The following is a 26,796-nucleotide window of genomic DNA, read 5'->3' as shown; positions in this document are numbered from 1 at the left end:
GGGGTAAAGGACCACCCCCGGACTTAGGACAGGAATCATCTGCCTCACTAAATCCCAGTTCCCTGGAGGGTGCACTTCTGCTGAGTTGCACTGGCTGGTGTTACCAGCAATAGGGAGATACTGTGCCCCACCTTCCCTCCCTGTTACTCTCCCCACACCCACTTCTCTGTGGCATCCATACAGGGTAGGAGTCCAACCCACCTTTCTAAAGGAGGAAGTGAAGGCACAGACAAGTTCAACACCGGAGGGAGTGGGGCTGTAAATTTCCAAAGAGCTATGAATCCCCTGGAATGCTACAATTAATGATGAACATTTGGTGACAAATTTGACTTCAGGGGTATTTCTCCCTTGCTCACTTTATGCTGGGGTGGGAACAGCTCTGGCAGAGGGGCAGGGGAAAGTCAGGCAAGCTCCCCTGTCAGGCTGAATCCAGGGAACTCAAGAAATTTTGAAGGGTCAGGAAGAATTTGTGTGGGGCCTGGAGTGTAGAGAGGGGGGCATGGGGGCCTAGGCAGAAGGTTTGCTGGCTATGTCAGTCTGGGGTCACAGGCCCCTTGCAAAACTGATGAAAGCTGCGGACCGTCAGCTCAGAAAAGAATATTAGCATTGCACACAGTCGCTCGAATCAGCCTACAGTTTCAGAGGGACCAAGGACTCCTGGAAGTTCCTGGAACTCAGGGCCTTAAGTTAAGGTCCCTGGTCTAGCTCCTGACTCCTGAAGTCCTCTGCCCCTTGTCCCCGTGCCGGACTTGCCAGTGCCTGGGGGCCTTCTAGCTGGTTCTGCAGCCGCCTTCCCTTGTCAGAGGAACTTGGGCACCTGCCCCTGGCGGAGCTCCCCCTGGGTGCTCACCTATCCTGGGGTAAGGAAAGGCGCCCCGAAGAAAAGTTTTCTTGGACGGCGCGGGGAGCAGCCGATGCCTGGGGCACCGAGGGCGACGCCGGGCAGACCAGGGAGGCACTGGCGAAGGGCAACGCGCGGGGGCAGGGCGGAGAGGTGAGGGAAGCTGCGAGCAACTCCGCCCAGCCCCAGCCAGTCGGTCCAACGACCCCTGCCGGTGCCCCAGAAAATCCCCCTCCCGGCTTTGCGCGCGCGGCCCCTCAGACCCCAGTGGGTTTCCCTTTGACCTCTGAAGGTTTAAAGTCCTTCTCTGGCTGGGTCTGGCCAGCCCTCCAGGAGCGATCCGTCTCTAGTCCCCAGGACCCCCTCCAGCCGGGCACCACCGCCCAGCCACAGCAGGTGCGGGGCTGGTGGTGGGGAGGGGAGGGATGGGGGCCAGGATTTGGAGCGTGTGACTCAGGAGTACGGGAGGAGGGGCTAAGAATTCAAGAAGCCTGTGTGAGAGCAGCTCCGCGCTCCGGCACAGCAGAGAGCGCTGGGAGCCGGAGGGGAGCGCAGCGGTGAGTCAGGCTGCCCCGAGCCGATCCCGAGAGGGGCGCAGCGCGGGCGCGGGCCGGGGTGGCTGGGCTTCGCGGGAGAGTTTGCAAGGATACCGGCCTGGCGAGCTCTCTGGTTACCCCCGAGGCTTCCGCGGGCCGAAGAGCAGCCCTGAGAAATGTCCCGAGTGGGTGTGGGGGCGCGGGACCCTCGCGGGAAGACGAGTCGGACCGAGGGAACAGCGTTCGTTCTGGTCATGGAGTTCCTAGTCCCGGGATGGCCTGCAGTCCAGGGAGCAGCCCTGGCGCCTGCAGAAGCCCAAGGCCATGCCAGGGTCTAGCTCGAGGGCTAGAAGTGGATAACGCGCAAGTGAGGGAGAGCGAATGGGCGCGGAGAGGGATGCGCCGGCAGCTGGCGCGCCGGGGCGGGAGGAGTGGCGGCCAGCACCGCGAGGGGAGTGCAGAGCGCGCGGGCTGAGGTGAGCGCCGAGTCAGGAAAGTGCTGTGCGGGCCCCCAGGTAGGGGGACAAGCGGAACGGGGCGCGCTAGACCTGGGGCAGTTCCCTCAGCGCGTCTCGGAAGGGCTGGGAGTCGTGACTGAGAGCCCCGGGGGTTAACGCAGGAAGTCTGCGAGCCAATGCCGGGGTCCGTCCGGCGTACCGGGGCCCTCCACGGAGCCGCGTTGGACAACCTCAGGTCGAGGTCGCCAAGGTTCAGCCCTGACACTTGGGTCACACGCTTCATCTCCAGCTGTCTGCTGCCAGGTGTGGGAGAAGCGGGCGTGGAAGGTTGGGGCGGGGAGCGCCTTGGGTTCAGGCGAGGAGGATCTAGGGGAGGGAGAGAGGACTCAGGGGTCAGGGAGCTGCAACTTTGAGCCAGCAGAAACAAGCAGCTTAGCTCCCTCTAATTACAAACCTCCTTCTAAAAAAAAAAAAAAAAAAAAAAAAACCTCCGAGATTCTTAAGGAAGGTGTTTCGTGCTTGAACTTTTTCTTCTCTTGTGATTTGAGAGATTAAAAAAGAGCCTGCTTGCTAGGCTGGTTTTTCCAAGTTGTTCCAGGTTGGAAGTTGTAACAGTTCGAAGGATAATTTATGAGTGTTTCATGCATTAAAGTGTATTACAGCAAAGCCTTTTGGGTGCTGTGGGTATTAAGAAAAACTTAGTGCACGTTCCCAGCTGGAAACCAAAATAGTGCTCTCCTGGGCGCCTCTGCCCCATCTGTCATCCAAGGCCAGTGGAAATCCTGTAGAAAAGGCACTTGATTAATTGTCCTGGCTCCATCCTCTTGGCACACCCACTGCCAGTGCCAGTCCCCTCCTTCTCAATCCATGCACAGCCAGATGCACTCTGCAAATGCAGAAATGACAGTGGAGGCCCCATCGGTAACTTCTATCCAGGGTCTTCAAACTCTTGAATCCCTCAGTTAAGTCTGTTGGAGGGGAATCTTTCCCTTTCTCGAGGCAGTGCAGAAGGCAGCAGCCATTGGCCCCTGCCAGCCCTTCTTACCCTGTGTTTACGGTTTCCTCCTGAATGTCTGAAACTTTCTCCCTCTGCAGAGTCACAGAAGAAAGGCTGTATCAAACCTGATGGGTTTCTTTTGTTGAATAAGTCATACGTCAACCTGAGCAACCCAAATGTCAATTCATGATGGGCAGTGTTCCCAGAGGGTCAGAGGAGACGGGCAGGTCTGGGGGCTGAGACTGGCCTAGCTGGAACTGACTCACACAAAAAGTGAACATTCCTCTTGTTGAGGGGGGATAGGGTTAATGCCACATGTCGCCAAACTCCTACCCCACTCTTTCCCCAACATCTTTATGCAGGTGAAGGGAAAAAGGAAGCACCAAAAATGGGAAGCCGAGATCACTGGGGCATGTGAACACTAATTTGACAGAAGTATAGGAGCACCTCAGAGGATTTTAGAACCAGCTGCTGGCACCACTGCATTTCCGACAGCAGCCCAGGCCCACCAGAGAAATGGACTGGGCCCACTCAGGGCAGTCATCCCGGTGTTGGTGACTCTTTCCCTACTTTTAACCCATACCAAGGAATGAGGTTCTTGCCTTCTCCTATTGCCCACCCCACAACTCTCCTGCCCCAAGGGCCAGTGGGAGCAAGGAATGAGGCTTCACACTCTCATTCTCTTTCAGGGAGAAATCTGTGCCTTGGACAAGAAGGGGGCCCTGGCTGCCGACATCAGCAGGGAGAGTAGGGTAGGGCAGGGCAGGGCTGGAGCCCGAGGGAAGTTTCTCATCATTACCAAGATTAAACTGATGAAAAAAATCACACAACTTTACTTTTTAAAGAGTGCTGAGCACTCCTGCTGCTCATTGATGGAGTGCTTTACTGCAGTATCCTGCATCAGAGCAGCAGGGAAACTACACAGAGATTCAGCCACTGCTCTTCTCTACTGGGCATGGAGTAGGGCCAAGGCCCAGATCCCCAAGCAGATGTCAGTGTCAGACCCGGGAGCAGAGGCTCAGCCATTTACCTTTTCCCAGTAAGAACTTTCACTGGCTTCAGAGTCTAGAGCAAGCCTTAGAGACCTTTGCTGGCAGCAAATTCTCTGCTCTCAGGAAGCAGTGGAAGGTTTGCTGACGGCTTGCATAAAATCTCTGGATATCTGTGTGCAAACAACCCATGCTCCCAGAAAATACCTTTCTGTGGCACAGAAAGAGTTCCTGTGTGTTTCTTTCACTAGCACCTCTGATCTCACAAACCATCAGCTCTCAGGCTTAGCCAGTTCTGAGAAATCAATTCTGTGGTGGACCATTTTGAGAAAACAGTGTACAGTGGCATCGGGTAAATAAATGAGGATGAAAGACCCTTCCCCAATCCATTCCCATGAGACATCGCTTAAGATCCTAACTCCAAATAGCAGTGAGGCCAGGATGATCCTGAGGCTGATATGTGAATGGAGAAACTGAGGCTTTGGGGTCCTCGGTCTTTTATTGGGCTGTGCAGAAGCATGGAAACGTCACTATTTGAGCCAAGGAGAATAGACCTTCAGTCACAAAGTTTAGTGAAGACCAGAAGAATGAAAACATGCAATGGAGAAGACTTTCTGGTGGTTCATGATGTTTTCATTGCTCCTCTCTGGGCTACTTTACATGCTTTTGAGGCCTCAGACTATGACACAGTAGGAATCAGATTAAAATGTTAGGATGATCCCTTGATATTCTTCTCCTATATTTTAGGTAAACTTCCTGTTATAGTTTCCTCACTTGTGGGAAAGGAAGGGAAGTAGCTTTGTGACCTTGAGCAAGTCGCTAAACTTCTCAGGCCTCACTTTCCCAACTCATTAGGCAAGTATATTGGATTGATATTGTTTGTGAATGGAGCAGTCAGCATTTTAGGACAATTCTTGGTTAAGTGTGACCAATCTGCACAGTGCAGATAGTTTAGTATTCCTGCCTCACCTCCTAAATGTCAGAAGTCATAGTGACAACCCCAAATGCCCCTCATAGAGGGCTAAGTGTATTCAAAGATAATGCTGCTCCCAGTTGAGAAGTCTTTTGGAAATTACCAATAAGGGCCCTATTGTTGGAGTTTCTGTGGTTAATCATTAAATTGGGGCTCCAGAAGTCAATCCCTGGGCTTCATCCTCCAAGAGCCAGCAAATCAGACTCTAGGCCACCATCGGCAAGGACCTCAGTGCTGTAGTCCCACCAGGTGTCATCCTTTGCCTTTTGTGAGTGAAATGGACTACAAATGACCCATGGGAAAAGAAAACCAGAAAGAGTAAGGTGAAGGGACAGGTGCTATTAGAGCATGGCAGCTTCCTCTCTGCCATATGTTATTAAAAACACAGGCAGACTGCATGCCTGTGGAGTCTGCAGCATTGGGAGGAAATCCTTCCCTCCTTTGCTAAGTGGATCACGCTCTGGCATCAGGAGGTTCCTTCCCTGAAGCAAAAGCCCCCAGCACTGACCACATTTAATAAAACATGAGTGCACGTTGACATCGAATTAATACAACTGTGCCCAAGCTGTGAAAATAAATGAGAATTGATAATGTGACATTTCACTGAAAAAAAGTAGGCTAGCAACACTACACTTGAGGGATGGTGCTTGTGGCACTGGGTTTATTCTCAAGTAGAATAGCTCATTATTCTCACCTCTGCCTCAAGGTCTCATTGGGGGACAGAAAATAGAACTATTTGTTTATTTATGGTACATAGGGTTAAAATGAATAATGTCTTCAGAGGGTAGGAGGGTATTATAGGAACATATGCTTACTACTCATGCCCAACTCATTACAAGTAGAAATGAAAAGGAACTGCAGAGCTTGGTGCTGATTTCAAATGAGGGAAAAAAAAGAAAGAAAAGAAAAGAAAGAGAGAAAGAGAGAAGAGAGAAAGAAAGAAGAGAAAGAAGGAAAGAAAAAAGAAAGGAAGGAAGGAAGAAAGAGAAAGAAAGAAAGAAAGAAAGAAAGAAAGAGAGAGAAAGCGAGAGAGGGGAGGGAGGAAGGAAGGAAGGAAGAAAGAAAAGAATGAAAGAAAGAAGAAAGAAATGAAAGAAAGAAAAAGAAAGAAAGAAAGAAAGAAAAAGAAAGAAAGAAAGAGAGAGAGAGTCTTAAGGAGCTCCCTCCCCAAATGAGGTTGATCTGATGATGAAATCTGTCAGGTGGAACTAGCAACAATGCGTTTGAATTGCCTAAGACTGTAGCCAATGCATTCACGTGCGGGAAGTCTTTTTTTTTTTTTTGGTAGTACTATTAGTCAGAGTTAGACAGTCAGGATTTCCCTGAAAATCCACCACTAGGCTAAGCAGATTGAGATGTTTTGACACTTTTGGCACCGCCTGTGGTGGCTTCTGCAGGTGGAGAGCCCTGCAAATGAAAGAAGCTGGCTATGAAGTCAGTGGGAATGAACCACCCAAGTTTCACACAGAAGCCATTCCACATTGGGCAATTTCAATCCACTACTACAGGAATAGTTTTCCAATAACCACGAAGTATTTGTTATCAGTACAGATGGGCTGATTTTCCCATTTCTTTTGGCTGCTCCTTCAGTAGTCAGAGTTGGTGGTATAGGTCACCTCCCCTCTGTGTGCAGTTGCTAAGTGAGCCCAGGGAGGATGGTCTCAAGAGCTCAGCCCTTGCCCAGGTTAGGGGGTGGGGGAGACTGCCCTAATTTCAGTTCTTCATCATTACAGATGGATTACAGCCCTCATTAGTAACAGAGTGACTTGCATGTCTCACTTGCTCAGTCTAGTGAAATGCCAACCCATTTTTGGATCTGAGCAGACCTGGCTGAGAGGTCAACAGATTGAGGTACTGCCTCATTACTATGGATAACTATTTATTGAACCCCCATTGTGTATGAGTGATGTCAAGCAGGACTGACTCCCTTTGGATTATGGAGAACACTTTCAGAAAAAGAAGTCACACTGTTTCTAGCTGCCTGAGAGGTGCTGGACTAGATAAGCAGGGGGAAGGACAGAGCACTCCAGGAAAGTGGAGACATAGGAGGGCCTCTCCTGTCCCTAAGTTTTCTCATCTGTAAAACAAAGATATTAGTAGTAGCTATGCTGTCATCTGGCTGTTGTGCACATTAAGTGGGAAGGCGTAGGCAGAACAGCAGCACAGGCCTGGCATGAGGTGGGCACCAATGAACATGAGCTTCCTCCCCTCACGTTCTCCCTTGGAAGGGCTGATCTGAGGGGAGCCCCCACTTCATGGTTGTTGTTTTTTTATTTCAGGTAAGATAACATCTTTTTTGTATTTTTTTAATGTATCTGTGCATATAAAGCTTTTCTGCATTGGGAGGAGACATCTTTTTGGTTGCATTGAAGACTTCTCTAGGAATTTACTCACTGATATTTTGACCTTCTGTAATTAACATTCTCATTTTGATAGAATTTTAACCAAATATTTCATCTTGCGAATTATCTTAGCTTCATAATGTCTGGGTAAGAGAAGACTCACAGAGGTTCTCCTGTAATTTTCTTTCAGAGGCAAACTGCTCCTCAGACTTTTATTTCAGAAATGTTATGCAATGCTCTCTAAATAAGGCATTTCTTGAGAGTGACCATGTTTGCTGGCAGCTTTAAGAATGTTTTGCTTCCTTACTCCACGTAACAACTCCTCTGTGTCTTTAGGATTTTAAATGTCTTAGGAATTCTTCAAGTTTACAAGAAAAGAAAGAGAAAGTGAATTTTGCTATGGCAGTGGGGCATTTGTGCTCTCCCAGACCAAGAACCAAGGGTTAAGCAGCTGTTGCTGAACTACACAGAACCTGTGGTTAAAGGGGAAGATAGACCTCGCCCCACAGGGGAGGGGGCCCACCATATATCAGGCTACTGGATAGATTTTCTTCTCTCAATTAGCATTCTTATTAATATGCTACCTGGGACACTGGGCACCGTGGGGACTCAAAATAAATATAAATCATGATCCTGCCCCAAGGAGCTTGCTCAGGAGTCATAACTAAAAGGCTTAGGGGCTCATCAGAGAATATGAATGAGCTGAGGCCAGAGATTGCTGGGGCTGTGAAAAACTAGAGAGGCTATGCCTCATTGTTAAGGGACAGGCCAACCATTGCTGTAAAGGATTGTAGGTCCAATACAGATCTCTTCAAGAACTTTTCAAGAAAAGCCAAAACTTTGAGACTGAAAAGCCAAAACTTTGAAATTTCTTCACTTTCCACGCATGGGTACAGACCAAACAAAACTTGTCTGCAGGTTTTTTAATCTTCTTATGTAAATTAACACATGGAGTAATTGCAAGCAGTATCAAAACTGGAACTAGTAGAAGTACTAATTCAGTGAATATATGACCTCCAAGAGGGGACAGGTCTGGATGTCAAGAAGACTTTCAGGGAGGCTCCTCGGGGGGCAGTGAGAGGCTGTCCCATAGGCAGGTAGGATTTTACAGGAGTCCTGGCACACAGTCAGATAGAACTGGATTTAGGTCCAAGTTCACTTCTCATTAGCTCTGTGAGCACATTACTTAACCCCTGTAAGCCTCAGTTTCTTCATCTGTAAAAGGGAATCATGATGCCAACTGATTTTTGAGGGCAATTGTGAAGGGGAAAGGAGAGAGTGCTGGAAAGTTCTTACCGCAGAGTCCGGAATGTAGCCAATGCCCAGTAAGCTGAGGCCCCCTTCCCAATGTGGACCCCCTCATTGACATTGCAGACAATTGCTTTTCAAGGATTTCGAATTGCTTTTTCTGCTCCAGGAAAAGCACAGGGGGTCTGGGTTGTTTTTCTCCTCTCCTGCCCTCTTCTTTCTTCTCCCTGAGGCCTGTGGCTGCTTGCCCAGTTGCCCTTTGTCAGAATCCCACCCTTTAAAAACCTGACCTGGGCCACAGCAGAAAAACACAACCCTACTCAGTAAGGAGGAGAAGTACTCCAGGAGGCTGTATAGACACGCACGGCAAATATTTAAGGAATTCTTAGGAATAAAAAAAATTCGTAAATCTGGATTTTTGCATGAGGCCATCACAGGAACATGTTTTCTCAATTAGCGTGCACATTGCTTGGAGTGAAGTCACCGAGTCCACAGCCCATCAGGGCTGACTCGAGCTTAGCCACCTGATCAGACTTCACTTTCCATGACCTAAATGTGATTCAACCAACCCTGCCACTGCCCCTAGCTGCTGAAACAAAATCATCCCTGAAATCCTAAACCAGGGCGGAGATGTACATGCTCCTCTGAAAAGCAATCTAATTTCAGATCCTGGTTGTATTCACCCCAAATTGAGAAAGACAGCACTACTCTGGAGGGTGGATTGACAGAGTCCCCACAACACCTTGCATGTTTCTTTTCTCTTACCATTTATTGTTAGATGGCGACTGTGTGTAGCCTTTCAGAACAGATGCGTTCTTTAGGTTCTGAAAACAGAGAAAATAGTTTCTTTTGCTAAAGCATACATCAATTGCCTAAAATATTAGCAGTCAGTGCCTGAGATGAGTGATTATATATTCTGGATGGTTTCCTGGACTGACTGTTTTCCAAGCAAATGGCTTTGTCAGATATTTGTAATTTCTGAAATATTTTATTAATGATGTCCTCTTGCCAGAGGGATGGTCCAGAGTACACAATTAGCTGCATGCCTCAGAAGCGAGATGCTGCCCAGCATCCACTAAGATCAAGCAGGAGTTCAAGGACACTTCTAATCAACTGCCATAGAGCAGAGAAAAGAAAATGTTTTTACAAGTTGAAGGCCGGGTGTGTGGCCCATGCCTGTAATCCCAGCACTTAGGGGGCTGAGGCAGGAGGATCACTTGAGGACAGGAGTTTAAGGCCATCCTGAGCAACAAAGTGAGACCCCATCTGTACAAAAATAAAAATAAAAAAATCAGCCAGGCGTGGTGACATACACCTGTAGTCCCAGCTACTAAGCGGGTTCAGGTGGGAGAATCACTTGAGCCCAGAAGGTTGAGGCTGCAGTGAGCCATGATCATACCACTGCGCTCTAGCCTGGGCAACATAAGTGAGACCCTGCCTCCAAAAAAAAAAAGAAAGAAAGAAAAAAGAAAACAAAATACAGGTTGTGAAATCAACTTAGTGTGCAACTCTTATTAGGGAAAAAAATGAAAGAGAATAGAGTAACATTTTCAAAAATTAATATGCATTGCATATAGCAAGGGAAAATTTTTATGAAACTTTTGTTTTAGTTGTACTGTATGTATGTACATATATATATATATGCAAACTGGCTCATGATAGAAAATGTATTTTTTTACTATAAGTCATAGTCAAAAAAAGTGTGAAAGCCACTGGCATAGACAACAGCATGATTTCGAACAGCGGATGGCTCTGAAGCCAGGCAAGCTTGGGGTTAAGTCCCAACTCTGTGATTTGCAGTTGTGTAATCTTGGACCAACTTTCGTTCTCTAAGCATCAATGTCCTCATCTGTAAGGTGAGACTAGTTTCTCCCTTGTATAGCTGTTGTGTAGATTAAGTGACAAAGATATATGAAGTACATCTGTGAAGTACATACATAGATGTATGAAGTACATACTATGAAGTTCTGTGCCTGCCACCAAGGACACCCTCAGTAAATGAGAGCTGCTGTCATCATCTGCCTTCCCCTTGCCCATTCCTCCTCCTTCTCTTCTTCCTCTTCTTCTCTTCTTCTTCCTCCTCTTCTTTTTCCTTCCCCTCTTCCTCTTTCTACTTCCTTCTCCTCCTCTTTTCCTCTTTTACCTCTTCCTCTTCCCTCTTTCTTATCTTCTTTGTAACTACTGAACCTCATCAGAACTATTGACATGTTTTTATCCCTAAGGTTTGCTTTTTCTCTGGCAAACACAGCAAAGAAGCAACAATAATCATATCTTGTCTTTGGCCCCACCTTCTGCACTGTCTTTCTCCCATTTCATGCTTGCAAAGCCATCTTTCTGTGATTCTCTTCCCCAAGCATGACCATAACAGTAATTGTCCAAGGGGCACAGGACATCCTCCTCCCTATCACTGGGCACTGACAGTGGGTAGCATGGCCTTTCCTGGCCTTGCCACTGGGGTAAACGCTTTGGTCCTAGTGTGGGTTCAGTGACTTTGGAAGGAGCTTCTGATCCCACAAAATCATATCCTTCCCCTTCAGTATATTTTTATAAGAACAACAGGGCTAAGATACCATTAAAATATTGATATTGTCAAAATTCTAAAGAAGTTTCTGCCCAGAGCAGAGAGTCTAACATTTTCTCCTGAGCGAGGCTCCAGGCTGCCACAATGCGGAGGGTTTCAATTTCTCCCCTGGTATAAACAGTTTAAAGGCTCTTAATGTGAATGCTGGAGCTGACACCCTCAGGTAAACCCTGATCCTAACTCCAGCCCTCAACCCAATGGGCAATCTATCACTGACCTCGGACCTTTGGTTCCCAGTGGAGGGCACGTGAAAAGTGACCCACACCAAGATTCTACCTTAGGGCCACAGAGGTGACATGTCCCAATTTTCTTGAGAGCCTGGCTAATGTAGCCTCTGAGGACAGATCAGTGATGACAAACTGCCTACCTCTTAGTTCTCATGGAAGCTTAGCCTGTCCCCATTCTGTATTCACCCTTGTTCCCCCAGGGCTCATTCCAACTCTCTCCTAGTAAAATGCCCTCCCACTGGGCCCCATTTTCACTGCTAGTACTCATAGAGGATTATTAGTGACATCTCCTCTCAAATGCTGAATTCCTGTCCAGACCAAAGATTTAATGCTGCTTTTTAGGCACCTAAGACGTCTCTATTTGAGGTTGCAAGGTAGTGGGACAGAAGGCGAGAAAAGAGAACTGCTTCTAGGGATAATGTTCATCTTTTTAAGTGTATCCTCTTCTCTCCACCGCTCATTCCACTATTGCCTGTAAAATTAATGTCGCCAAGCCAGTTGCACATTTTAAATAATATTTATAGCAGAAGAGAGACATTTGTCACATCATGCCCTGCCCCCACCTCCCAAGCAGGTGGATGATATTGAGCCAAGCACCAGGGAGCTGGAGTGGACTGCAAACAAGCCAGCAGAGAGATGTTTAAATTCATTGCTATTGCACCTGTTTTTGAAGGAAAAAGCAAATGCTGACTTACTTTTTTTGTGCTGAAAAGGTGGGGTGGAGAATGTATTTCCACCCTTTCTGAAAATTGCAATGACAAATGGAATCAATTGCCCCTGAAATGACACACCACTAAGAATGTTTCTTACGCATGAAACGAATTACCTTTCTTTTCACCTGGGTTCAAGAGTGTTGTGTTTGTGTTTTCACAGGGAAAGTGTGAACGCTAGAAATGTTTTCGTTTTCTATTTTGAAGAGGTCAGACTCCAAAGCTTGACTTCAGATTTCATGCCCATGTGTCAGCATCTCTGTGTCTTGGAAATGAAAGAAAATATTTTGGGGGTGGGGTTTTCAAGTGCTGTTGTTTTTGAACTTTTCCAAAAAAGAACAGGAGATGTCAGAAAGCAGAAAGCTTAATAAAGCAACACAAATATGTTTCAAAGGTTCTTTTTAAAGCATCTTTATGATTAAGCCAAAAAATAATAATTTTAAGTTGACATGGTGCACAAAATGTTCATCTTCTAGTCATTTTGACTTCTTAAATGACTATGAACCTATTACAGAATTCTGACCAGCAATATTGGTGTTTAGAAAAATCTGTTTGTATCTTCTTTCTTGAAATAAGATACAAACTTTTATGGTTTGGGAAACATAAAAGTTTTCCCAAACTTTTGTGGTTTGGGAAACAGATTTTCAATAATACCTAGATTTAGGAGATGAGGAATTTATTCCTGATTCAGAATCTTACTAGTGGTATAATTTAGGCAAATTACAGAACCTCTCTGAGCCTCTGTTTCTTAATCTGGAAAATGAGAATAATGCTACTTCCCCTGCATATCTGTTAGGGCTGTTGCATTAGATATGGTTGATGGATGGGGAAACATCTTGGTTGTAGACACAGAAGGTAAGATGGGAAAACCTGGACCAGGAGTGTGAAACTCCAGGTGCTCGTGCTGGTTCTGGCCTTAGTTGCATGAGGGATCTTGACAGTCAGTTGCCCTGGTATTGAGCAGTTCTGGCTCCTCCTGGGCCATTCCAAATGCAGTAGAAGATGTAGATGCACTCACATAAACTTGGGCAGAGATGAGGTATTCCTGCCATGGTCAGAATGGAGGCCTGTGCCAGGCATTGAGGGGAACCTTGTGAGGCAGAGGCCAAGAACACCACAGAAAAAGCATGAATGTGGAAACAGGCTTTCCAAGGTTCCAGTCCCAGGAGTCATGCTTAAAATGCATGTGATGGAAAGCAAGTTGCTATAGTGCTCTGATTTTCAGTTTCTTTGGCGTAAAGTGGGATCAGTAGCACTTATTTCTTAAAGATTAACCAAGGTGGCTTTTGCTCAATCATTTGATTGTCTAAAACTTGGATATAGTACCTTATAGTAGTTTAGTACCATTGCCACCACCATTGAACACAAACGAGTGCCTGAGGAGCTCCCCAACTACTCAGTCTAAGGCAGATGTAACAACAGTGCCAGGACGCCTCAGGAATACACATGTCCCTTCCCTGTCTCTTCTCCTAATGTCCCGTCTCCCTCATTAGTCCTCCTCCCTGGCCTCCTTTGCTGGCTTCTCCTTATTCTCTGAACCTCTAAATATGGAGTGCCCTGGAGCTTAGCTTTCCTTTCTAGATCGCCCTCTTCCTGGATGATCTCATCCTCCCCAGGCATGAGCTACCATCTACGACTTCCGGATGTTCATTTCCAGCCTGGATCTCTCCCCTGGGCCCCAGACTCTTACATTCTACTGGCATGTCCAGTTGGATGTCTAAAGGACATCTCAAATTTAGAATTTTTTTACCCCCAAACTACTTTTCTCCTAGTCTTCTCTAATTTAGATAATGATATAATTATTCCCACAGAATAATCTAGAAACCATCCTTGATTCTGCCTTCCCTCTCACCTTTTATATCCAATTCACCAGCAAGTTTCTTGGCTTCACCCTCAAAATGTAGTCAGAATCCAATCACTTCTTACAGTCCACTGCTCCCTCTTTAATCTGGGCCAGGGTCACCTCTCACCTAGACCTCTTCCTGCGTCTCTTGCCTCTGCTGTTGTTTTTCTTTTAGGCCAACAGCAGCCAGGGTGCCCTTTAAAAATATAAATTGCAATGGTTTTTCCCAGCTCTGAGCCTCCCATGGATATCCATTATATGTAGAATAAAATGATCTTGCCATGGCTTTTGTTCAGTGGTTCTTAAATGAAGGTGATTTTTCTCCTAGGAGAAATTTGGCAATATCTGTGACCACCTCATTTCTGTGGTCATAAAGGAGATGGTGGAGGCTTCAGGGGTGTTACTGGCAGCCAGTGGGTAGAGGCCAGGGGTGCAGCAAAACAACATGCACAGGACAAGCACTTGCAACAAAAAAACCTTCTGACCCAAAATGTTGATAGTTCTGGGGTGGAGGAAACCTGCCTTATACGATCTGGACCCTGACCATCTCCAGCATCTTAATCGCTCCTCCCCTTGTGGTTGTGTGGTGACCACACTGACCTTTTTGCAATGTCTTCAACATGCCAACCTTGTTACTGTCTTGGGGCCTTTGCACTCACTGTTTGCTCTATTTGGGACACTCCTACCCACAGGTCTTCACATGGTTAGCTTCTGATCGACATTTTTAGGTCTGTTATCACCTTTTGATCATCCTAATCTAAAATATCTATCCTACCCCCACCAAGTCCTGCCACTCTATTCCCCCACCCTGCCTTACTTATTTTTTAATACTTAATTTTATGATTTGTTTTCTTATTTTATTATCTGTCTCCTCCACAAGAACATAAGAATGAGGGCAGCAACTTTGCTGTGTTCATTGAGGGATCCATTCATCATGTAGTAGGAGCTCTATAAGTCTTTGTCAAATGAGTAATTCAACAAATAATTGACAAGGATAGCACAGACATGGCCTATGACAGAATGTTAGGAGAAGAGATCAGCGTGATCTAGCATTTCAGGGAATGCTTTCTGGAAGAGACCTGCCATGGGCTGCCCTGTGAGTTTCCGGAGTACCCCACCCCTCCAGATGAGCTAGCCCTAAAATGGAGAAGGGCTTCCTCTCAAGCATATATGCACCCACTGTAGCCTTCTTGTAGAGACAGCTGTGGATTTTAACCTGTGGTAGGACAGAGACCCAAGCTGTAGGGCTCAGGGGTCCAGGCTCTGACGGAAGAGAGGAATCAGGAAAGAAAGTGAGTAGGAGAGAAGCAGGGCCAGGAAAGAGAAGCCGAAGCTCAGGTTGGCTCAGGTCAGGAATGGAGCCCAGTATAGAGGGAAGGAAGGGGCCGGGGAAGGACAGCTCCAGAGGAAAATCTCTGGGTTGGCTCATCCTGGGGTGAGGATCCAATTGAGGAAGCTATGAACTGGAGGGCAGATAAGGGGCAAAATCAAACCTTTCATGTAGCCTGGCAGAGACAGAGTCTGTTTAGACATAGTGACCCATATAGAGCTGGTACCACATGAGAAACATGACATTATGACACACACAGTTCCAGGACAGTCTTGATTCCAAATGCCCTGACCCATCATCAAACATTGATCTTGTCCTTCTGTTTTAGAAAGTCATGACAGTAACACCACATGTAACAGTGCTTAGCAATACCAGGTGATGGGTGCATGTTCACTTCTATCCAGGTGAGCCCCTTGTACCATCTCAAAATAATGATATTGATGTCCAGTTCTTAAGGGAGATGAAGTGAGCAGGGCAGGTAATAGATCATATTTCCAAGGTCCCAGGATTCCAGGTTATACAAATTCTGGGGTTTGCAGATCACACAGTCTTCCACGGGAGAGGGATGCCTGGTGGCATGTACACAGCTCTGGTCATCCTGGCACTGTTTACAAGAGAAAGGGTATGGTCAGGGTCTGTGCCCTCGGGGCCACCTCAGGACACTTACTCATAACTCTGGTTCATTTTGCTGCCTGGATCCTTCTGAGGAGATGACTACATGTGATTAGCTGGCCAACACCTCATTTTATTAGTCTGTTTTAAAGTTTTAAGGTAACACACCTAAGATGCAGACAGCTTACTCCAACCTAGCAAAAATGTCGTCATGAAAATTTACAAGGTCTACAGAGTGATATAATGGTGATGAAATTCAGATGTGTCAAATTACCCTCATGTTTAATTTAGCCTGACTCAGTCCATAGAAATATGGATTTTCCCACAGATGTAGTCTCATAGCTGCCTGGGCACTGTGTGCTTTGCAGGGCTGAGGCTATGATAAGGTTGCCTGTCCCACAGCCTCAGAAGTCATAAAACAGCCTGTGCTGACCATCCCTTCCTGCTTCCTCAGAAAGCTGCTGACAGGCCACTTTGTCTTTTCATTCACAAAACCCATCTGCCAACTGGTCTTTGGGATCCCCTTCCATCATTAGGTCCTCTTCTTGGTAGACAGATTTGATACTCAAACTTCTGCTCCGTTGAAACATGATCTCTGGATCTTCATTCCTACTAAGAAATACAGGGCTGATGAAGGCTCAGACCCATACTCATCCCAGGGGCAGATTCTAAGCAGCTGTCAAGTTCTCTCAGTTAGCAAGGTAATAAACCCCACTCAGCAACAATGGAACAAGCAAAAGCCTGGCCCTCATCTTTCCTTCTTGCTAGCAATGTGACTTTCAATAACTTGTACAAACTCCCTCTGATTCTCAGCTTCCTGAACTGAGAATTATTCCTAAAACCAGAATAATAATAATACTCCCTTATAAAGTAGTGATTATAAGAAGAGAACATATGTAACACTTAGCACTGTGCTTGGCACATAAAAGCTGTTCAACAAATGGCAGCTATCCTCATTATATTATTAAAATCTTGGGAAGTAAGATTTCAGACATCAGTCAATGACTCATGGAAATGTTTTAGAGCTTGAGGTCTTTGCAAAGTGAGAGGGCAGGAGAGTGGAGTCTAAAACACGGGGAGGAAATCCCCATGCAAGGAATGCAGAAGGTCGTTGCCATGGCATCATGGTGACTGACCACTCATTTGTGGGCTAAGCCCCAGTAAGCCAGTGCAAAAAGGGAGTAATAAAAATGTTGCTATAATTATTAAATATAGCAATGCTTATAAAATGGCTAACATAGCTCCAGGCACACAAGCCTCAAAAAATGTAGAGTTGTTATCACAACCAGTCTTCCCTTGCTAGCTCCTTTGTCATTTTACGCTGGTCAAGTCACTATTTAGACAGGTCCAACCTGGGTTCCTAAGACACTATTTCACAATTTAGGGGGGACAGTGCAGCCCCCACCCCAAAGGTCTCTTAGTGTCAGAGGGCATTTATAGCCTCCAAAAATCACTCCCACAGATTTCTGGGGCCCACTCCTCGTAGCCTCCAGGTGGCTTTGTCACATTTAAAGGTAATGTCATGCTATGCACAGAAAGGGAACAGCCCCTTTCCTTTCTTGCCATGGGCCTGGAGTTGGTCCCACCTGGCTGTCACCCTTCATTCCTGGGATGGTCATGAAAGCAAGGGATCTGTATCCCCTGAAAGGAATTTATTCAGCACCAGCAAAGGGCAAGGCGCCCAGACTTAGCTTTTGCCATGGGCCCTGCCAGAAAGTGCTGGGCAGGGACAGAAAAGAAATTCCAGAGACAAGGTTTCTCTAGTGTCCTTGGACTTGGGGAGAAGTAAATTGTAGAGTTGTGTCATTTATGATCGAAGGTACCAAAACTTTATAAAATGCCGTGAGGATATCTTGTCTGTGTTCCTAAGCAAACAGAAAAATGGAGAAACATTTTGGGTCCACCAAAATTGGTAGTTAGGATGAACTCTTACTGCAAGGGCCACGTCTATCTCAAGCTAATTATGCAGCAAGTATGACTGCGTCCTCACTGTGTGCATGCGCTACTCTGGGCTTTTGGGGGCTGTAAGAACATTTAAGACTTACACCTGCCCATAAGGGGCTTGCCATCTGTTTGATGCTTCTTATTTCAGTTTTAATTATGAGGAAGACTTTAGCCTTTTGAGAAAAGAATCACTGGGATGAATCTAATACTATAGGGCTGGCTGTCAGGCAGATTCTTTTATGACCCTGTGGCCTTGGGCATGAAAAGGAAATGAAAACATTTCATTATGAGGTTTCTTCTCCCCTCCTGCATGCTCTACCATCTGCCCTTGGCTGTGACACACACACATCATGCAAAAGTGGAGCCATTTCTGAGGCAATGGCAAACATTAAAGAACGGCAGTCCTTTCAGACTCAAAAATCCATAGAATCCTAGTGTTGAAAGAATAATGAGAAATGATTCAGTCCTTTTGTTTATAATAAATGCAAAAAAAAGAAGGAAAGAAAACAGAAAGCTGGTGGATGAAGTTCCTTGATTAAAAATCACAGTGTTAGTAACAGCCCACCCAGCCCAGGGCTCAATTCATTTCTTCCTCCCATTCTTTGATCAACTATTTATGAAGCACCAACATTGTACCAGGAGCTGTGCTAGCCACTGGTGACATAATAGTGGAAAAAAACATACATAGTTCTATCCCTCCTGACAGGGCTTACAGACTAGCCAGGAAGATAATTAGTCAGCATGCAAAGAAATGGCCATTTCCACCTGCTAAGTGTCATGAAGGAGAGTTCCATGTGCTGCTCCATACTGCATCTTAGTGGGCAGAGCAGGCTTCCTGGAAGAAGGGATGATTCATCTGAGGTCTGAAAAGTGCGCAGGAGAAGGAGAGGAAGGATGCTCCAAAGATAAAGAGAAGTCCTCCAGGGAAATGTCTCACATAGTGGTGGGCTGCAGCCAGCTCACACAGGCTCACCCCTGCTCCACCATAAGCTTCTCTTCCCAACTCCACTCCCAGTGAGGCCACACTTCTAACCTGGAATTGGCCACACTAGGGATAATCACACGGCAGAAAGTAGCAGATGCTCCAAATTAGGGCTTCCACCTCCTTCTGCTTTGTAGAGCCATTTTTTACCAACACTTCATGGGCTTCATATACAGTGGTCCCCCGCTTAGCTGTGGTTTCGCTTTCCAAAGTTTCAGTTACCTGGGATCAGTTGTGGGCCGAAAATATTAAATGGTAAATTTCAGAAATAAACAGTTTATGTTTTAAATTGTGTGCCATTCTGAATAGTGTGATGATATATTGAGCCATCCCACTTTTTCTGCCCGGAACGTGAATCATCCCATTGTCTGCTCTCTAGGCTACCTGCCCCTTAGTCACTTAGTAGCCAGCTTGGTTGTCAGATTGACTGTCACTCATTACCCACTTAGTCACTGGTTTGGTTATCAGATGGACTGTTTCAGTATGGCAGTGCTTGTATTCAAGTAGACCTTATTTTACTTGATAATGGCCCCAAAGCACAAGAGTAGGGATGCTGGCATTTTCTTATAATTGTTCTATTTTATTGTTATTGTTTTTTATCTCTTGCTGTGCCTAATGTATAAATTAAATTTTATCATAGGTTATGTAGGTTTGGGGAAAAAAACATAGTGTATATAGGATTTGGCACTATTTACACTGGGGGTCTTGGAACATATCCCCTGCGGATAAAGAGCAACTATTGTATTCCACCTGTTTTCAGGCTGAGGGTGACACAAACACTGCCCTTTAAGCCACCAAAGGCCTGGTCCTGCTCTTGCAAAAACTCTACCAAATGCCTGTTCCCAGAAAGGCACTGTCAACAAGTGACTTGGACCTTGGGGCTGTTTGTTTCAGACCCTGGGCCATCTGGCTTCTCCCAGGATCCAGAACATCCCCACGAGTTAATACCAGGCAGCTAAGAAAGAGCCTGTTCTTGTGGTCTTCGCCACCCCCTTGCCATCTAATGATATTTATCAACCACCCACGCCTGCTCAGTGCTGTATAAGACACTTGGCCAGGCAGATCTCAAGTCGGGCTTTGACCCCTCAGGAATTCAGGGCCTGGCTGAGGCTGCCAGGCTGACATTGTTCTTCCTTAACATAACGAAGAACTCAGGCCATTGGGGGCACAAGAACGAGGGCTGGGTGCCCAGCTGAGGGCATGGTTTAGGAGATGGTACTGCTGCCACTTTTTGTTTGTTTCTAGGCACCAGAAATGCCACGTGAGTAGGGGTTAGAGTTCATACTGTGTATGATTTGGTCAAGTTTTAAAAACAACTAATGCTACCACCCTTGTACCCCCACTACCATTCCACTTCTCCAGAGAAATTTGCCAAAAGAAAAGGTGAGTTTTGAGTTCTTACTAAGTCTGTTAGGAAGCAAGGATGAGCAGCCATCCCAGAGGCGAGGGTTTTGCAGTAGCAGTGTCTTTCTTTCCAAACTGTGTGTGTACAGGTGTGTACATGAGTATGTGTGTGTGTGTGGTGTGTGTGAGTACATGTACACATGTGTGTGCTTGTGTGTGTATAAGCATGTGTTTGTGGGTGTGTGTCTGCAGTGCATACAGAATGTGGAGAGCAACAGTGTCTGTGCAGTGGTGCAGGGTGCGAAGGAAGCAGCCAGATAAGGCTATGAGATGGAGAATCTTGAAGAAGAAGGCCAGTCACCGGGTCTGGTTAAGAAAAGAAACCAGGCATCCTGGATGGACAGAATTCCCTTCCCTCTGGTCATCTCTCAGCTCCGTAAGGGAGTGAGTGACTCTCATTCTTGGCCCATGCTGGAGAAGACACCCCCTGCACTGTGGAACTCAACCATTTACTATGCTCACCTTTAGTCAGACTTAAATGCTGGGTAAGACCTGTATGTCTCCCCACCAGGACTCTAGTGAGAGCCAGGCAGGAACGTACAGAATTTGAATCTGGGGAGTCCCATGAAGCCATTCAACAGCATCTGTCCATAGCTCTGGTGTAAGCTACACTTGGGCCAACAGTGTGTCTCCAGGAGGCTTCCACCCAAAAGCAAGAATGAGAAGTGATTCGGGTGGCATTTCCAGCTATTGATGGCTAGGCTTGAATTCATTCTGATTGTCAGCTGCATGTTTGGGAGTGGGGAGCAGGTAGGAGTGGGCTCAGGGGAAAGGCTCCCGGAAGGGCGTACTGTTGGGAGAGTAGGGACAAGCAGGTGGGCTGCCAGGGAGGTGGGGATGTGGTGATGCAGAAAGTTGCTATTTGAAGGCTCTGCATAGAGTAGAGAGGTAACAACAAAGAAGAGAGGTGGCTGGAGATCACAGAGTATATAGGGGTGGAGGCTGGTGCAGAGTGAGCAGACAGACCATTGGAAGGTGGGTGGACATGAAGATGGCCCTTGGCTGCTTTGCAGAGAAACTTTACCCCCTCCCAGGTCTTGCTTCCTCCTTCACCCTATGCTGTGGCCTGTCAGCACAGCTCACATGCTACTCCTTTTCCTGACACTGCCTTGGAGTCAGGGGTTATCCACTGACCCCATCCCCACCACTGGCAAAGTATAATTTGAGGGTCCTGGCCCAGACAGTGAGAGTCAGTGAGAAAGCCTGGAGGGGAAGCACTGTCCAGTTCTCGGTAGTGAGACTGTGGGCAGTCACCATTAAAGCTGTGCAGGTTGTGTCCTGTCTAGGGCATCTAGCTAAGGGGATGAGCAGGGGCTCAGCTCACCAAACCATGCCCCTGGCAAGGAGCGGCCTCTGCCTGAGAAAGGGGCATTTCTTCTAATTCACATGAAGCTTCCTTAGGACTTAGCTTCAGCCCCCATTCTGGGAGCCCCTGCAGGCCATGGAAGGGAGGCCCCAAGAGAGAATGGAAAGGCCAGAAAATGAGAGAGAGCATATACAGTGGGGTCCCAGTGGAGGGGGCAGCCTTTGGAACAGGGAAAGGTGAAGACCAATATTAGCCACTTTACAAGTCACCGAGAGTCAGCCCGGGGCTATCATTTTACTACACTGAAATGCTTGTGGTCTGAAGATGAAGGGATGTTTTCCTTAATGACATTGAAATAATTAACTTGTTTATGTTATTATGCTCATTGTCTAAACATTGTTCAATAAAACATCTTATTGCTGATAACTTTCCACATGTTACAGTAAACACGGGACTCCTGCCAGCGGCAGGGATGCATTTCAAGTTACACAGTGAGCACGGTGTTTGCTTTGCTGCCAGAGTCACTTGACTAAGGTCTCCTGACTGTAGCTTGGCCGCAACTTCTTATCAATCCCAGGTGAAGAGCACTCTGATAAAGAGCAAATTATTCTCTGTGGTCAGATCCCCAAATACGTGGGTGACAAACACAGTGGCATTGTTTCCTTGACTGAGTCTTGTTTTCCATGTGTAGGAGGAATTCCAGACTTGAGAATTCTGCATCCAGACTTCATAGATTTCTTTTTTCTAATTGAGACAACACAACTAATGATAAAGAACAATACCAGCCTGGCTTTTAAGCTCCAAAGGCTCTGGGTCAAAACCTGACCTCCATATGAATTGGAGAGGGTCCAACAGCAACTACTCCCTTCTGTTGTCAAGCTAGGCCGTGGGCTCCTCCAGACTAACTTTCCGTTGGCTTCTGGAGCATGGAGACAGAGCAGATGTGCCTGCCTGCTAATGCGCTGTAGGATGGAACTGCTCGCCCAGCTTATTGAAATCAGATGCACAACACTCGAGCTGCCCTGCAAACAGATGGTGGCTCCACGCAAGCGCCATCGCATTGGAAAATTACAAGGGCCATGACTCCAACCCCTCTCCACCATGTAAAACTGCATTTTTTTTTTTTTTTTTACCAACTGGGTAAGAGAAAGTCCTTCTCTTCTCCATACATCCACTCTGAGGGGCCAGGCCCTTGTGAAATATAGCACTCCTAGATCGCTAAAGTAATATGAAAATTTGAATACCATGGACAATTCTGGAAGGATGTACCCTAAATATTAACAATCATTATCTCTGAGTAGGAGGGAATTGGAATTAAAAAGCAGCATGGCATATCTGGACTTGTACACACTTCTTTGAGAAAATTACACCCAATTCGCAAAGAGTATTCAACTTGTCAGAAATAAATTCTGAGATTGTTTGGAAATTCTTTTTTAATATGCAATATCCCTTAACAAAATTTTATCTTAAAATTCTAGATAAGCAACTATTTCAAGTGGTCTAAATTTTGAGTTTAATCTAAATTATATTGAATTTCTTTGAGAATTTCTAGGTTAGAACTATGTAATCTGAGTAAAACATTAAGTTAGAGTAAGTTTGTTGGTTGATTTTGGATATTTACATAAGCAAACATGTATATATAGCTTCATTTTCGTCCTCTGTGCAAAAATTAAACAGCTCTATTCATAGGGCTATTATGAGCATTAAGTGAGACGATCCATTTAAAGTATTTACCACAATACCTGACTATACAAGATATATAAGAAATTGTAGCTATCATTAGCTATGTAATTTTCATTTTTTTTAAAGATGACACCAATTTCTGCAAAAAAAAACAAGTGGACAATCAACAAGGAGATATCAATTGGCTTATTTTCTGAATAGATGTGAGTGCAAAACAAATATCCAGGGCCCCTACTCAAGTCCTCCAGCCCGCATTGGCTCTTAGATCTCTTCCCAGCCAGCCCTAGAGGTAATGAATGCTTAATTTGGTGTGGCAGTTTAGGATTAGAAGAGAACTTAGAGATAACCAGTCTGGGTCATTTTACAGATGGTGAGATTGAACACAAATGGGTGATGACTTCCCCATGTCACAGAGCAGCAAAGACAAGACTGTAGTGCTCTGACCGCTCCTCTTTTCACTCCGACAGATGGTCTCTCTGGTTGATATATAACGACATTGACTCCTGCTATTGCCTTTTACTACATTGTGATATCACACAGCACATAGCACAGCCCTGGGTGCATAGTAGGTACTTGATGAATGGTTTGCCTAATCCACTGATGTGCCAAGTGTATGCTTGACAATCTAAGAGGCAGGAAGTCAAATAAGACAGAATCCCTTCGGGAAGCTTCAAGAGACTGACAAGGAAAGTCACAGCAGGGGACGAGGGGGGGTCTTAGAAAGGGGAGATTTGTTTAACTTCCTCGACAGGAGAATGAGAGTCAGAAGTCGAATCATGTAATGAACCTCAGCGAGCTCGTTCTTCCTACTCCCTATGCCAGACAAGTCCCAATGCTACTACATATTTACCAAATGTACATTTATAGCCCTTGACTTCTCCCCTAACTCTACATGTCTATATCAACTGCCTATTCAAATTTTCCATGTGTATGTCCAATATAAGATATCTCAAATATAGCTATCTCACTATATAGGTATCTCAAATTTGACATTTTCAAACCTAAACTCTTGATTCTGCCTTCAATCCTGCTCCTCCTTCAGTGTTCTCCATCTCAGTAAATCTCACCTCCTTTCAGCTGGGTGCCAAAAGGCTTGGTGTCATCCTCGATCCCCCTGTTCCCTCACTCCTGCACATCACAGTCTGTCAGGAAGTCCTTTTGACCCTATTCCTCCAATACATCCCACTTCCACTGTCTTCTCACCTCCTCTACATTGCCATGAGGCCCCAGACCATCACCTCCCACCTGGATAATTGCAGGAGCTGCCTAACTGATCTTCCGTTTCTCTTCTTGGTCCCCATTGTGTGTGCTCAGCCACAGTGCTCCTCTTAAAATATATCCAGTCATGTTGCTTTCCACTAAAAATCTTCTAATGGCTTCCCATCTCCTTAGAAATAAAGTCCAAACTCACCAGGGTCCATAAAGCCCTATAAAAGCTGGTTCCAGTTGCCCCTCAGCTGTCATCTCCTAACACTCTGCCCCAGCCACAGGGGCAGGTTTGCTGTTTTCAGCCAAGCAGGTTCTTGCCTCAGGACCTCACACTGGCCATTCACTCTGCCTGGAATGTCCTTCCCACATTTCTGCATAGCTTTCTCCCACACTTCATTCAGGTCTCTTTGTAAACATTGCCTCATCAGAAAGACCTTTCCTGACCAAACTAGCGCTTCAACTTATAATTCCAAAACACTTACTGTGCTTTATTTCTTCCAGCACTTATCACCAACGGACATTTCCTGGTAATTTGTTATTTGTCTTCTGTCTACCTCCACGAGAATTTAAGCTCCCTGAGAGCAAGAATTTTTCTGTTCTGTTCACGACTATATCCCCAGTATCTAGAATAGTGCCTTGGTGCGTAATAGTTGCTCAATATCTAGTTGCTAAACAAGTGAATCAACAATAAACTTTCATTCTGTATTTCAGCTTAGTTGTTTGTGTGCTTATCTATTACCCCTACTAGGCAGGTCTTATTCACCTGTAATTCCTGCAGTTCCAGGCATGGTGCACCTGCACAGAACAGGTGCTCATTACGTGTGTGTTGAATTAAGTTGAGCAATTACCAAGCACTAGCCACAGATTTTGTGACTTAAATCCAGTTTATACCATCTACAAGAAGCATGCCCAAAGGGTTTGTTAATTTTCCTGAGAGATAGTCCCAATGTTTCATTAGAACTTAGGCAGCAGCTCTGGGAAGAAGTAGCCACACAAATAGAGCTTTGTGTGATGGGGAAAACAGGGAGGTGCAATCCCAGTCAGAGCTGTTAGCAGCAACCCTTTGCCAGGCCTGAGCATGCAAAGCCAAGCTCTGGGGAGAGCAACAGAAGGGTCGATTGGATCCGAGCCAAAAGGTCACAGAGTCTGTCTTGGAGGAGAAGGGTGTGCCATGTGTCACAGAACCATGTAGACAAATTACAGCGAGTCAGACACACCAAGATTTTTGCTCCTGTTTATTTCTGCTACACTTCTACAGAATCAAACCACTTGGTTCCTTGACTTTGGAATCATGTCCATTTGTTTAAGGTAATGGACTGGGGTCTTCCACCATGCCACCCTCAGGACCCGCATCCTGAAGTCCTGGTGTAGGCTGTGCTATAATGTGGTCTTTTTAATAACTGGCTCCTTTGGAAGGAGTTCAGGTGCAGCCCAAGTTATACAAATTTCAGGGTTATAAGTGGGGCTAGAACATGACACAATGTACTAGGAATTATTTTACAAATTTATCTTAAAATCAAAGCTACTTGCAAAAATGGATTTACCTCTGCCCTCAACTGTTTCCTCAGGCTCAAATGTTTAAATAGAAATAATTGGCAAAATATGTCACTGTCTGCTTATATTTTATCCTCATGGCAATAGAATGTTACTCAACTCCCCAGGTCACTATCAATTATTTTTAAACTGCTTTGCCTTTTACTAAAAACTCTTTAGTATCTGGAAGATTTGTTTCAAAAGCTGATCAGAAAACAAACAAACAAACAATTATGCATTTCAAAGATTTATTAAACTAAAAATGAAAAAGCTTTTAATAAAGAAACTTACTATGATGAGTATTTCACTTTTACCTTTTTAGTGGGTTGGTGCCCACAAGTGATCCTTGTCATTGCAAACTATGCCAGGAAACCCTCCAAAATTAAAGCAAGGGCAGATTTACAGAAAAACAAACAACAGCTGTCCCAGTTCATTTAAGGGTCTGGGCCAGCAGCCTGCTGAGAATTCATCAAGCCCAATTGAGCAGTTCAAGGCAAAAGACATTTAAAAAATAAAAGTACAAGCCCCTTGGGAATATTAAGAAAAGACACATCCAAAGATTTTCAAAGATGTGCATCCAAGGCTCGAACCATTACAACAGACCAAAGCAGTACTCTCTAAACCAGAGCTGCAAAACGGCCACTTATGAAAGCTACTATGTGAGACATCAAAAGTATTCAGGTCTTTCCTTCACACACGACTGGCTTAGAGGGACAGAACTTTCTTTTTCCTCTCTCTATAAAATTCCCAAACCACAGTTTTATGGGCTCTATTACACCGTTTTTCAAAGCATTGGTCAACTCAAAATGCCATTTTCTTTGAATGGTTTAGATGATTCTCAATACATTTTTGGTATATTGATTCAAATAAATGTTACCAAATCCTCAGTAAAAAATGTTTCCATGGTGAAATAAGTATGATCTCAAACAAATGAAATCTTAGAGATTCCCAATGCATATGGAGAGCTCTGAGTAAAGAAAGCTGTTTCTAATCCAACAGTTCCCAAATATGTTTGACCATGGAATCTTCTTTTTACTAACCCCTTTTG

General features: G+C 45.5%; 1 protein-coding gene across 1 annotated transcript in view; it reads left to right on the top strand.

Moving 5' to 3' along the window:
- The first annotated feature begins 1,354 nt into the window (after window positions 1–1,354).
- The window catches only part of NGF (nerve growth factor), a 52,392-nt gene continuing 26,950 nt past the window's right edge, over window positions 1,355–26,796 (top strand). Inside the window, exon 1 of the mRNA XM_063628037.1 lies at window positions 1,355–1,398. The gene's annotated coding sequence lies outside the window, so the exon portion shown is untranslated. The remainder of the gene's footprint in view (window positions 1,399–26,796) is intronic.

This window comes from Symphalangus syndactylus, chromosome 12, assembly GCF_028878055.3.
Source record: "Symphalangus syndactylus isolate Jambi chromosome 12, NHGRI_mSymSyn1-v2.1_pri, whole genome shotgun sequence".
Lineage (NCBI taxonomy): Eukaryota > Metazoa > Chordata > Mammalia > Primates > Hylobatidae > Symphalangus > Symphalangus syndactylus.
The sequence above is the reverse complement of the archived record's forward strand: the minus strand, read 5'-3'. Positions and strand labels throughout refer to the sequence as shown.